This window comes from Anticarsia gemmatalis, chromosome 4 (assembly GCF_050436995.1).
Source record: "Anticarsia gemmatalis isolate Benzon Research Colony breed Stoneville strain chromosome 4, ilAntGemm2 primary, whole genome shotgun sequence".
Taxonomy (NCBI): Eukaryota; Metazoa; Arthropoda; class Insecta; order Lepidoptera; family Erebidae; genus Anticarsia; species Anticarsia gemmatalis.
Genome location: NC_134748.1, coordinates 9,228,691 through 9,240,637, shown reverse-complemented (window position 1 = coordinate 9,240,637; position 11,947 = coordinate 9,228,691). Strand labels below are relative to the sequence as shown.

General features: G+C 34.4%; 1 non-coding gene across 1 annotated transcript; it reads right to left on the bottom strand.

The window, feature by feature from the left end:
- Positions 1-2,624: 2,624 nt before the first annotated feature.
- On the bottom strand, positions 2,625-2,697 carry TRNAR-CCU (transfer RNA arginine (anticodon CCU)). Its single transcript has one exon. It is a non-coding gene; the product is annotated as a tRNA-Arg (tRNA).
- Positions 2,698-11,947: the final 9,250 nt, after the last annotated feature.

Genomic DNA, 11,947 nt, shown 5'->3' with positions numbered 1-11,947 from the left:
GATTTATATATTTAGTATGTGCTTATTAAGAAATGCTAATTACAACTGTTGTAGGAGGAGGCGAAAGTATGTCGAGAAAATCATTCTATTTTTATATGCGTCAGAGGTAGAATAGTAAATATCACCAATATTTAAACGTATTCATATCAACTTAGATCAATAATATGTTATCTACTCACTGGTGAACGTACTTAATGTTTATTAACACAAACCTTAAAAATTAATATAATTTTTGTAGTTAATTTACGCACTGTTCCGCCCACATATATCATTGACATAAAATTTACAAAATTCCTTTTCAAAGGAAATTGTATTGTTTTCAAAAATGACTGAGTTGTTTGTTTCGAAGTCAAAATAGAATGTCTAAATTAGGATGTTTATTATTATAAGACTTTAAACACGAAAATAATCAGTAGGTAGCAAAGTTGAGATGTTTGTAGAGCTACGTTTCAACGAGAAAACGTTTCGATGGGGATCATTGAAAGCAGTTTACTGGTTATAAATAACTGACGTCGAATTTACATAAAATAAATAAATCAAATCGTTTAAAATTTATATTCAGACAGCTGCTGCCAAATTTCGAAAATACTAAAGCTCAATTTCACTAACCCCCGGTTTCTGAGTACATTTTGCGGTGGTTTATGTATTCCATAACGTTTAAGCTCATATAAAAAAAACGATATTTAATAGATAAACTACCGCTAAATGTACCTCAGAAACCGGAGGCTAGACACACAGCTGTCCGAACTGCCCTCCGATACTGCCGATGAATTTGTATGAAAATCTGATCAGCGCCTCCGACGGGTGTCGTAGGAAACATTTTGGCAGTACATTCTAAATGACAAAATTTCGATAGCTAGCCGGTTGTCGGTAGTCGATAGTAGTAGAGAATCGAGCTACAGTACTATTGAAAGGTAAGTGTACCGTGAAACCTAGTAAGTACTAAATAGTACACGAGTTATTCAAACGAAAGTTACCTTAGTGGTCGTACAATTGCAGTTAAGTCTCGTCGTAGTATTATCAGACATAAAGGCAGTTTATTCCATCACTACTATAAAATATTCACACCACATATAAGAACCATGATTATTCATAGGTTTACAGATTCCTTACATAACATCATTTAATTCTTGGGTTTAAATCGTAATTTCCCATGACATGGTAATCCGTAAATATCTAGGTTATATAATACTTCTTGAAGGGGTTAAAAGTCCCCATCCAGCAAAATACCAGCATGGTGGATGTAGCGGATCGCTACAGACAGCGACATCTAACGGAACGAGCGCACAACTACTAACTCGTAGAGTGACTGACGTCACAAGTCCTGAATCGTGCCATCAAAGTTTGCACTGCAATTGACTATATTGTATACAAGTTCCCGACGGGAACAGTGGCAGCCTAGGCCCACCAGGCATGATCACCTCGCCTGGTCGGAGGATCCTCCCTTTGTGTTGGAGGAACAAGATTATCCTGTATCAAATATATAAATAATCAAAGTAAGCCTTTCTTTACAAAATCTTCATTATATCACCTTCCCACGCTTAAACACCTACGTCACGTGTTATGTACATGTTGCTCTTAAAATATGACTTAATGAAAGATTTTCAGGAGCATATTCTGAATTAAAACAATACAAATTGAATATCGATATGTTAATTGTTTCTATTAATAACCATGTCTTAAAGTAAGTTATAAAAACGTGTTGTCTTTTTTCATCAAATTTACACATTATAAACAAAAATATGATACGAAAGAGCCAAGACTCAGGTTGAAACTCTTACTACTATCTTTCTTAACGTAATTCACAATTTTTATTGATATTTAAACTACGCAATTCAGTTTTAAAAAGGCGGCATAATCATGAGAGATCCTAGCATACAACTACTAGTTAGTTTTAAGGTATTTTTGAAGGTTATATAATATAACCATATTATTATTATACAACCCGTAGTCCTCAGCAATAATTTCATACGTAATTTTGCATTAAATATTAAGTTAGCGTTTTTTCCAGTTACGTAAGGCAATAATTTATGTTTACGGGTAGAGGGCTCTGCGAAGGGTGTACTTGCACGCCCTGTGACGTCATGGCCGAGGTCCCTGACGGAGCGATATCGAAGTTTTCTACATGCGGATGGAAATTTTACTGCATAGTTGTCCAAGATAAGATAAAGGAGGTAGGACAGACGTTCTATTCGTTGAAATTCATGATTTGTAGTAGCCGATTCCATTTGCAGTTTGTAAAATTTATTGTTGATTTATAAAAATATATTATATATTTTATTGTAATATCTAATATTTGTTTTCTGGCGTGTATGTTAAATGTATTCCCAGTATGTTCTTGCAGTTTGCACTATGATTTCGATGATTTTTTTGTTTACAATGATAGACTTAAACAAAATAAATAACGAAATGCCAACACGATGAGGGATATCTATTTTTTTTATAATTATTCTTTTTATTTCTAAGCAAAAGGGACACATTAAACCACAAAGACAATAAAAATATACAACAATAAACAAAATAAGGACATATTTATTCTCTAAAATTCATATAAACAAACAAAAAGACTGTTAGGATGAAATATTTCAACAAAAAATAGCAAAATGGATTCCTATGCATCTTATTACCCCTGGTGGGACTCGAACCCACAATCCCCGGCTTAGGAGGCCGATGCCTTATCCATTAGGCCACAGGGGCTACGGAATTCAGTTCTGAAATACACGTTCGGTTTAGTAGGTGTACATTTGACAAAAAATATTAAAATGATATTCATGCATAGAAAATGTGTGGTGTAGTGTGTTTGTTTACTGATAAGTTAAAGAATGTTATTTACTTTTACAAAATAAGCGAGTATATGCATGCCTTATTCACATCAGATAAAAAGTTCGTGTGGTACTTTATACTATGCGAATGGAGATAAATTTCTGAATAATGTTTCTATGGAGTGAAAACTCGAATAACTATTTTTAATAAAAAATAAAACGACACAATTGGCGCATTTGGCGCAAGAATACGTATATTGCGGCTTTCAGAAAATGTTTTATTGTATATTTACTATTGAGTAATATTGCTAAAGGGTTGCCAGCTTAAAATTAATTCATTATTTATTCAAAATCAAATATGTCGGACAGAATAGATAAAGAGCTGCCTTTCTGTCCGAGTAATAATTTGAAATAAAAAGAAAGACTTCAACATTATGCCTTGATGTACAAATGTAGTTAACAATGAAATAATCGGTCCCAAGGGATAATAACTATCCATACTATATCCTAAACTTACAAAAGATCGAGTTACAAATCATAAAAGATAATTTGCAAACATCAATATTCTTACATTAAATATGTTATAATAATGTCGGGATATCATACGAGTAAATACCTGCTTATTTTTTCATATCTGAGGTTTGAATGAATCTAATTGAGATATTTATATAGATAATGTTATTTATTCGAAATCAACTGTTTTGTTGACCTTTTGGATACAGGACTTTATATATTGAAACATATTTGCGTGTATGTTAATTTGGGGACAAACGTTGCCAGCAATTTACTTACGTATTTGTTAAGAACTGACTATCTTTAGTATATATAATCTTCTATTCTTTACTTTATCTAATAACTTCTATTTCAGAAAAACATGTTCTTGAGATGGCAGCCTTATGAAAGAGTTGTAATTCTGTTTTATGAAAGTCTTTATAAAATCAAAATACGAGTAGCAGTTTACACTGTTTACACTAAACTTTACAGTTTTCATTCGACAATCCATGAATAGAAAAGCGATAGACTGAAATTACGAGAGATTCATTACACATATTTATTGTTATCTTGTTGACATTTCTTTCGTACGGCGATGTGTTGTGCTAGGAATGTATCTACTAGATCTACATATGCAGATTACTCTCCGTATTCTCTCATAATAAAATCATTAGGCGAGCGTAATGAGTGGCCGAGCCATTCGTGGCTGATTGAGGCATGAAACCGTCGTGTCATGCGATATGTACCGACGTATCCAAACTCATAAATATCAATCAGCAACCATTAGCGGCGATGTACCCGATGCATATTCCTGCATACTCGTACTAACCAATGTAACTTGAACCTTTACTCACCATACTCTAACCCCCCTTTCTCCCGTCTTTGTTCGATGTATAAACAGCGCGGGGGCTCAAGCTTTATTTGCCAGTATTCGCCAAACCGTTTGCCTTGGACTGTCTCCATCTTTCACAGCGTCAGTCAGTTTAGCTATTAAATATTGTTTTCAATGGATTTCAACACCTCTAAATATCGTCAAATGTCGTATAAATTGAGTACAATTTGAATGAAATGTTCTGCGCTTGTATTCTCGTGCACAATAGTGATTTAATCTGTACACTGATTCGGTGTTAAATGCTAATTAATCGTAGATAACGTTTGTGCGCTTTAAACAGAAATTCTATTTTGATTCAATAAATCCAACAAAGCAATCCTAATTCTAACTAGACTTTAGTTCAAATTAGCGGTGGTTATTTATTAGGCAGGTTCTGTTTTTAATTAGGGACTAGAGTCTCCATAGATAAGGTTTGCAAGGTTAAATAGAGGGAAATCTCTTAAGTTTCTTACAACCTAAAAACTTTAAAAATCCTATGATAAGACCCCCACTCTTAATTTAGATTAAATGTCTTTAAGTAGGTTTTACTTTTCTAATGTGTGCTCAGGTCTAAAGGTATCTACCTAATATTTTATTAAGAACATTCTAAGTACTCGTACGAAACCCATTTTAATAGCAGAGGAGCCCACCCACCTGAGCTCTTATTAACTTGCCAAAAAACGTCAAAAACATTCAGTTTTTCATGCTCCTTCATATTTATGACGTGTCATGTTTATAGGGCGGTATAATCTTAAAATGCCGAAGGTTTCGCATCTCATGTTTATCAGGTCCGATCCCAACCAACCATTAGTCGTCAAAACGTATCCAAAAATAAAACTAAATCGCATCACGTCTAAAGTATCGGGCAGACTATCCGTCGGCCTGACCCCCAGACTGACAAATTGCCTGACATTCCACCGGCCGGTATATGAGAATAAGTCCTCATTTTTAATGCTTAAAATTTAAATAATTACTACAGAAGCCCGGTGTATGTTATAATAATGGTCCTGCCAAAGAATTACAGTGTAGATATTACTTTATACCTCTTAGCAATCCTGTAGTGTGAAATAATGCTAGCAGTAAAAATCTAAATTATGTCTGATCTTGAATGCCGATAGGATAGCATTACACAGCGGTTCCATTTGCTCTAAGTATACGGAGTGCGTAATGCTTAGCATAATCCGCATTAACGCCAAATTGATGAAAATCCAAGACCTCTCTTAACCGTAAGCATCTTATCTCGGCTGAGAGCACATTGTTTAATTTTATTTAAAGTCGTTGTGACCGATGGCATTCAACGACGCTTCTAATGTAAAATAAAAAGTATTTCAATCTCGTGATTGTGGGTGATAAATAAGGAGGTTGGTGTTGATCTGCACTCTGGACGAGCCTTCATAATAATTAATCATGGTCCGCTAATGTTTCCAAAATGATTGTGTTGCGGTACTGATGGCCTGGTATCCCAAAATTCGCCCGAAACCCTCGTCAATTTGATAAATTCGCGTAGGCAACTGCAACACCGTCGAGTGTCCACTTGATAATCTTGTTAAATCACCGCTGGGTTGAGATGAATAATATCCGCCCGATATAAAATGTGTTGTAGGGACTACCCAAATTATGGAACACGATTATTTACTTCGCATTTGAGGTATAATTAATCCATTATATGGTATCGAAAAGGATGGAATCGCTGTTAATCATTTTTTAAAGACGATGATTTGTCGAAACCTTATTTTTTTGGGAAATCCGTTTTCACGAGTCATTACCCCCTTTATCATTCTTCATTAATTTGTATTTATAAACATATAAAAACGAACAACGAAGCGCTGTTCCCACAAATAAATGAGTAAAGCGAGCGCCAACTTGAATTTAAAGAGCAACTAACTGGTAACATACTGGACGTCCATTACAAAACTAGTAAATATACCGGGCTAAGCGTAAGTTAGGGCACTCGTAAGTCCTAGGAAAGCGCTGCGAGCGGGTTAAGAAGGGGGAAAGAGGCGGGGTAAAGGGGGCAACAGGAGGTTACAAGAGGGGGTGGTGGGGTAAAGGGAAGGGAGTATAGAAGTGCAACATCTCAAGGTCGGCGCGTCTGGCCGGTACCACCTTTTGCAATGTGCCGCCGACTAGATATGTATCGCGGCGTATACGGCCATTCTACACGTGTAACAAATGGTAATGGTTCTCACTATCGCTTCTATAGACGCGTTTCTTTATTTACACGGATTCTTCGATGAGTCTTGCCTCTAGTTCGAGCTGATTCAAGCGAGCTTCGAAGATTTTCTGCGTAGATTACAGAAAAACATGATTTAAGAAGCACTTCAAACTAATTGAAGTGAGTTATTAAAACAAATGCCTGTCTGAAGAATGTTACGATCTAAACTAATTAGTCTAATTGAAATACTTTGAGATTTATTTTGTTGATTAAGTTTTAGAATACAAAATGTCAGTCTAAAATTAGATATTTTGTTTACGAGTATTAGGATTTATTGTCATAAATTAAGTAATTCAATTAATCGAATCCATGTGGCATTTAGTATCTTGGTTTATTTCGTTGTGAAATGATCTTATTGGTATAAGCAGAACGTGAATAATGAAATCTATAATTTGATCATATATTTTAATCAAAGTTGCTTGGTTAATCTGCAAGTTTTCATTGTGAATTAATTGATACTGCATCACAAAAGATGCAATTGATCTTGCACTAAAATCTGCGTATTTTACGCAGCTTTTCAAAAGGTCAGTATACCATTACAAGTTAAAAATACCATATACCGTGACCAAAGTCTCCTATAATGACGTCGGCCAATAACATGGTCCTGTTGAAATTGCTTCAAAACCCTATTATTGGTAGCTGATATCGGAAGCTTGAGATCACAACCAGTAATCATTTTGTTTTGAACTCCTAACTGCTCATAATTATTGTTTTAAAAATTGAGTATCCGACAAATATGGATGTTGTAACGCCCGCTTTGACAAGAAATTGGGCTACCTTTTATGTATGTAAATTAACGGTTTAAGCATTGTCTTCATATTATTTACCAGTGTATGGGTTCAGCTAATTTATCTTAGTTTGTTTTAGCAGTGATGATGTATTTTATTGATTTAAATTTGATAAAAATGTGTACTCATAGACGTTTCTAAAAATAACAAAGTTTTGAGCAGGATTACGTATAAATCTTTGTCATCAAGCAAAAATAATAAAATGATACGGGAATTATACGCCTATGCCTAGGCATTTCAAGGAAAAATGTGTTCGCGTTGATTACCGTCTCCTATCATAAATTAAACATGTAACGTGAAAGTTTAATAGCTATGATCCAGCAAAAATATTTGCAGTAATACAATTCCCAAGATTTAGCAGGATACCGTGGTAGGGGGTCGGCTAGTCGATGCAAATGTCCAGGCGAGTCACCGGCGATCTGCGATAAGAGACCTAGTCGTTAGCCATACACTCGCACTTTCTATCTATAGCTTAGCCACTGTGAAATGGGTAAAGGCGCATGCTTACAGCCAACCGCTGAGAAACGGTCTTTGGTATATTTCGAGCAAGTATAACACAGACTATTATAAGTCTTGTATTCTATCTTCAATGTACATTATATTCGATCTATTTTTAAGTTTTTAATGAAAGTGAACTGGTAAATCGCCGTTTATTGAGTTTATGCAATCAGCAGGAAGTTTGCTCAATAAGATTTTTAAGTATTTTCGGTTCGTCAGTTCATGCTGCTGACTTATGCAAGATATACAGAAATAACTGTGACTAATCGGTGGTATAAATAGTTTCTTCCTAGCAATAAGATAGCGTTTAGCGATAATTCTTGCGGGCATTTAGGCACGGTCCTCTATGTATGTCTGATTTCAGAAATGCAGGCTTCCCCATCATACTTTCCTAGACACCTACGCGTCTTACTATTTAAAACTACATTTTCTTAAGTTTGAAGACCAAATAGTTGCAGGTATCGCCATATTTCGCTTCCATCTAAGAATTTTCAAACATTTTCCTTTGTGAACAAACCTCAAGTATAACATAGACACTGATAATTTGGTTTCTATTTCGGTTCAAAGTGTATGACGTGTGAAGGATATGGTGTGAGCCAGCAGCCGGCTGCGAACAGTGATGGTACACTTATGATGCGGAAGAGCTGTAGTTATCATTTCCCTGGAACATCTTGCTACTAAATTATGACAGTTTTCAGCTGTGAAGTGACAGCTTGCAGACTTCATTGTAGTTGTTCTAGAAAAGACAAGTTTAATAAAAGGAAATAACAACTTATTGTTCATGTTGTTAGATAATAATCCTGGAGCTTAAAGGCTACTTCAAAAAGAGAAAGCTATCACATCAAAATTATTTGCCAGTTGCTGTCGGAAAAACGAAATGTATTTTTAAATCACGCTTTCTTCCCACAGGAGCAAGAAGAGACCACGCTACATCTAATTTAAAACGCTGAATCTAAAATCTTTCTAAAAAGTAACGAATTTCTTTGTCATCTAAATACATCGTTTCAGCCGTTCAGCGTGATAGAGGAGACAGTATATGTTGTATTTAATCATTACTAGTTTAGGAATAGAGATGCTTATGTATAATACATATATTTATGTTGTATTAGTTTCGATAGCAAGGCGTGTAAGAATTTTTAAGATTCACCACATGAGTAGAAAATGAAATTTAAACGTTTTATTGGAATTCACTTTGTAACAATTTACTGTTAGTACTATACTTACATAATAATATAATGTTTGCTAAGCTTTGAATTGTAACTCTCAATACTTACTTGTTTGCGTAGGTTTATCCATGTTGTGCGTTAATTGATCGATCTAACAATTGTAACAGGTATTTTTGTTAGTTAAAATGGTTAATTTTAATAGCAAAATAAATAGAGTTATTGGGTTTTGTGGCAGGGAAATTCATAAATTAGGCACCTGATACACGTGTACTTAAATATTGTTCCACTAAATACCTATTTCTTGTTTAATAGGTATGTAACGGGGGAGAAATGACAAAGTTAAAACAAGGACGACCTTTTGTTAACATTATTCTTTATACCGCTTCCATAATATCTAAAAAGAACATAATCTTCCTTTATTGGTTTGTTAGTTTAAAGAAACCTTTAGAACTGTCATTATTTAAAACGAAATTTGTGATTTTGTTAACATATGAGAGCCTCCCTTGGTAAATATTAAAACAAATATTATGCCTCCATAGCACATATTAAACCAGAAAGAACGATTTGTAGAAAAGACTAGAAAAGCTTAGGAGAATTGTAGCAAAGGATAAAATAATAATCTGCCGATCAACGTTCAGTTCCAGACTCTATTGATTTTCTAAGACTTATAACATTCAGTGAAAGTAATTGTCTAACGTATTGTTCAATCACAAGCTATTGAAATATTAGGATGAAGAATAAAAGATGAATGCTACAAAAAGATAATAGATAATAGTCTAACAAGAAATCATTGAAGAGCTTTAAATGACACAGAAGGTACCTATGTTTTAAGAGAAGAACAACTTTATTTGGGTTTTTAAAAGTGACTATTTTTACCTGCGGTCCTGTATGATAAGATGTATGAATGTGAAGGAGGAAAGAGAGGTTTGTATGGATACTAAGTAGCGTTCTTTGGTCTCTGTCTGGAGCATACTATGGAAAAATGATACAGTGATATTGTGTAATATTTTTAAGTTTAGTCATATCAGTAAGAGTGTTGAAAGGTGTCGCTTTACATACTTACTACTATGGTTTCTTACTATTATAGCTATTTACATAATTACTAATATGATATAGCGAAATATAAAAGTCAAAAGTGATGAAGGTAAGTACTTCTTAGCTAAAATTATGTCAGCTCTTACGAGACTAGTATTAAAGATCAGTAATTCACTAACCTCAAAAGTTTAACTATAGCCTGATGGTATAAATGCGCAAGGAGACCCATCAATACGAGTAGTAAAGGATAGTATTACTTTCCAATATCTCTAACATTTGCCGCGCAGACTGCAGCAAATGTCGACTATATTATCTTAACTAAAGGATACTTTTACGTAACGAGGAACGAATGGTGTGCTAAAATAGTTGGTATTCAGATCAGGCGGTGGAAGCGCGCCGGATCGTCCGTAGCGAGTGACGCGGGCAACAAGTGTGGGCCAATGACTTAAGTATTACGTACTTACTACTAAGTGATAGAATACATACATACAAACATAGTTATTGTTTTACCCAAAGGTGTAAACACAGGTGTATGAAATGCACCCACGTTTCGCCGTTTTCAAAATTCGTCCCATAGGGCGCTCGCCCATTGCTATAAACACTGGGCACTTCACCAAAGCCAAAGCTACTATTGATACCTATATAAAAGAGAAGAGGAATATATTACTCTTGAATGCACTACACCCTCATATTAATGCCCACACAGTAGTAGTAGAAGTGGGAGACAAGATAAAAACATTTTTATAGGATTGAGTATAACATTTTCGTACAGCATAAAGCAGAAACTGTTATTAGTGTTGAGAAGGAAACACCCCATCAGTCAATCTACTTTATATGCATGTTTGTTACAAGATTATAGAACAATCAAATTATATGAGAAAATTTGATAAAAACTGTTTTGGATTTAAAATTGAATGATAAGTCTGTACGCTATTATGTTTCACAATCAATCAATTTCACAATATTTTTAGACATCGTATTTCGCCAAGCTAACTAAGTATCGCATTGCTTACCAATTACTCTTTTTTTAAGTCTAGACAGAATTCAAAATATCTCATTATTTGTCTTTCCTCTACGCCTGGATTCACAGAAAATTTTAATGAAACTCGACTTTATTACTTCGAGCCAAAATAATCTCACGGGTAAAATAATATTCAAAGTACCATTTTCGACTTGTAAATAAATAAGAAACCTCTCAATTATAATAATACTCAAGAATTGAATAAACTTGTGAGTAAAACCTCATAAAAGGCAAATTACGTTATAATTACTGAGCTAACAGAGATTAAAAATTTAACAAAATTTTGTAACGATGTTTTATTCAGTCGGTATCTTAATGAATTCCTGTCACGTTCTTGACAAAGATTATATTGTACCTATGCGTATGAATATTCAGTGCTTCGACGTCCTACGATCTCTGCTAATAAAAATATTTACAATTTCTGACATAGTACCTACTAGCTTTATTTAATTAGCACTTTCTTACTCTTAACTTCAGACTGTATAAAACTACGTCTTCATCCTAGAGATACTAGATATATTATGCAGTAATAACAAAACAGTAAGCTTTGTGCTTTACGCAAAAAATAATAATGAATGAGGGAGGAAAATACAAGGATTTAATTAATCGTTAAAAAAACAATAAGTACAGAATTCATTTGTGTTTATTTTAGCGTTGGTTAACGTAGAACTCTTTGTGAGGTTATTTTAATGTAAATTCGCTACACAGGCATACCTATTACATTGGACACTCTTCTATTGCACACTCATGATTATCTACCAAATGTAGTGTTGAGTTAAAAAAGGATGGTTGGTATTATACGTACTACAACTTAATGCATTAACTTGAAAATAGTCGCTCGAGATAAATCACAATGCTCGGCATCGTCACAAAACAGCCACTAGCTGGATGAAACATTGCAGTTGTTGCAGTCGTTTTGTGCTCCGTGAATAGCCAATAATATACAAATGCCAAGTTCATTAATCTCCATCGGCCATACAGAGTGTTGTGGCGAGTACGATTGTACGGACGCATTACATTCGATATGAATAGCCAGACGTAAACGCACGGTAATGTAAACAACGACGTAACGTGGAGTGTACAGTGTGAGTGTGTATAC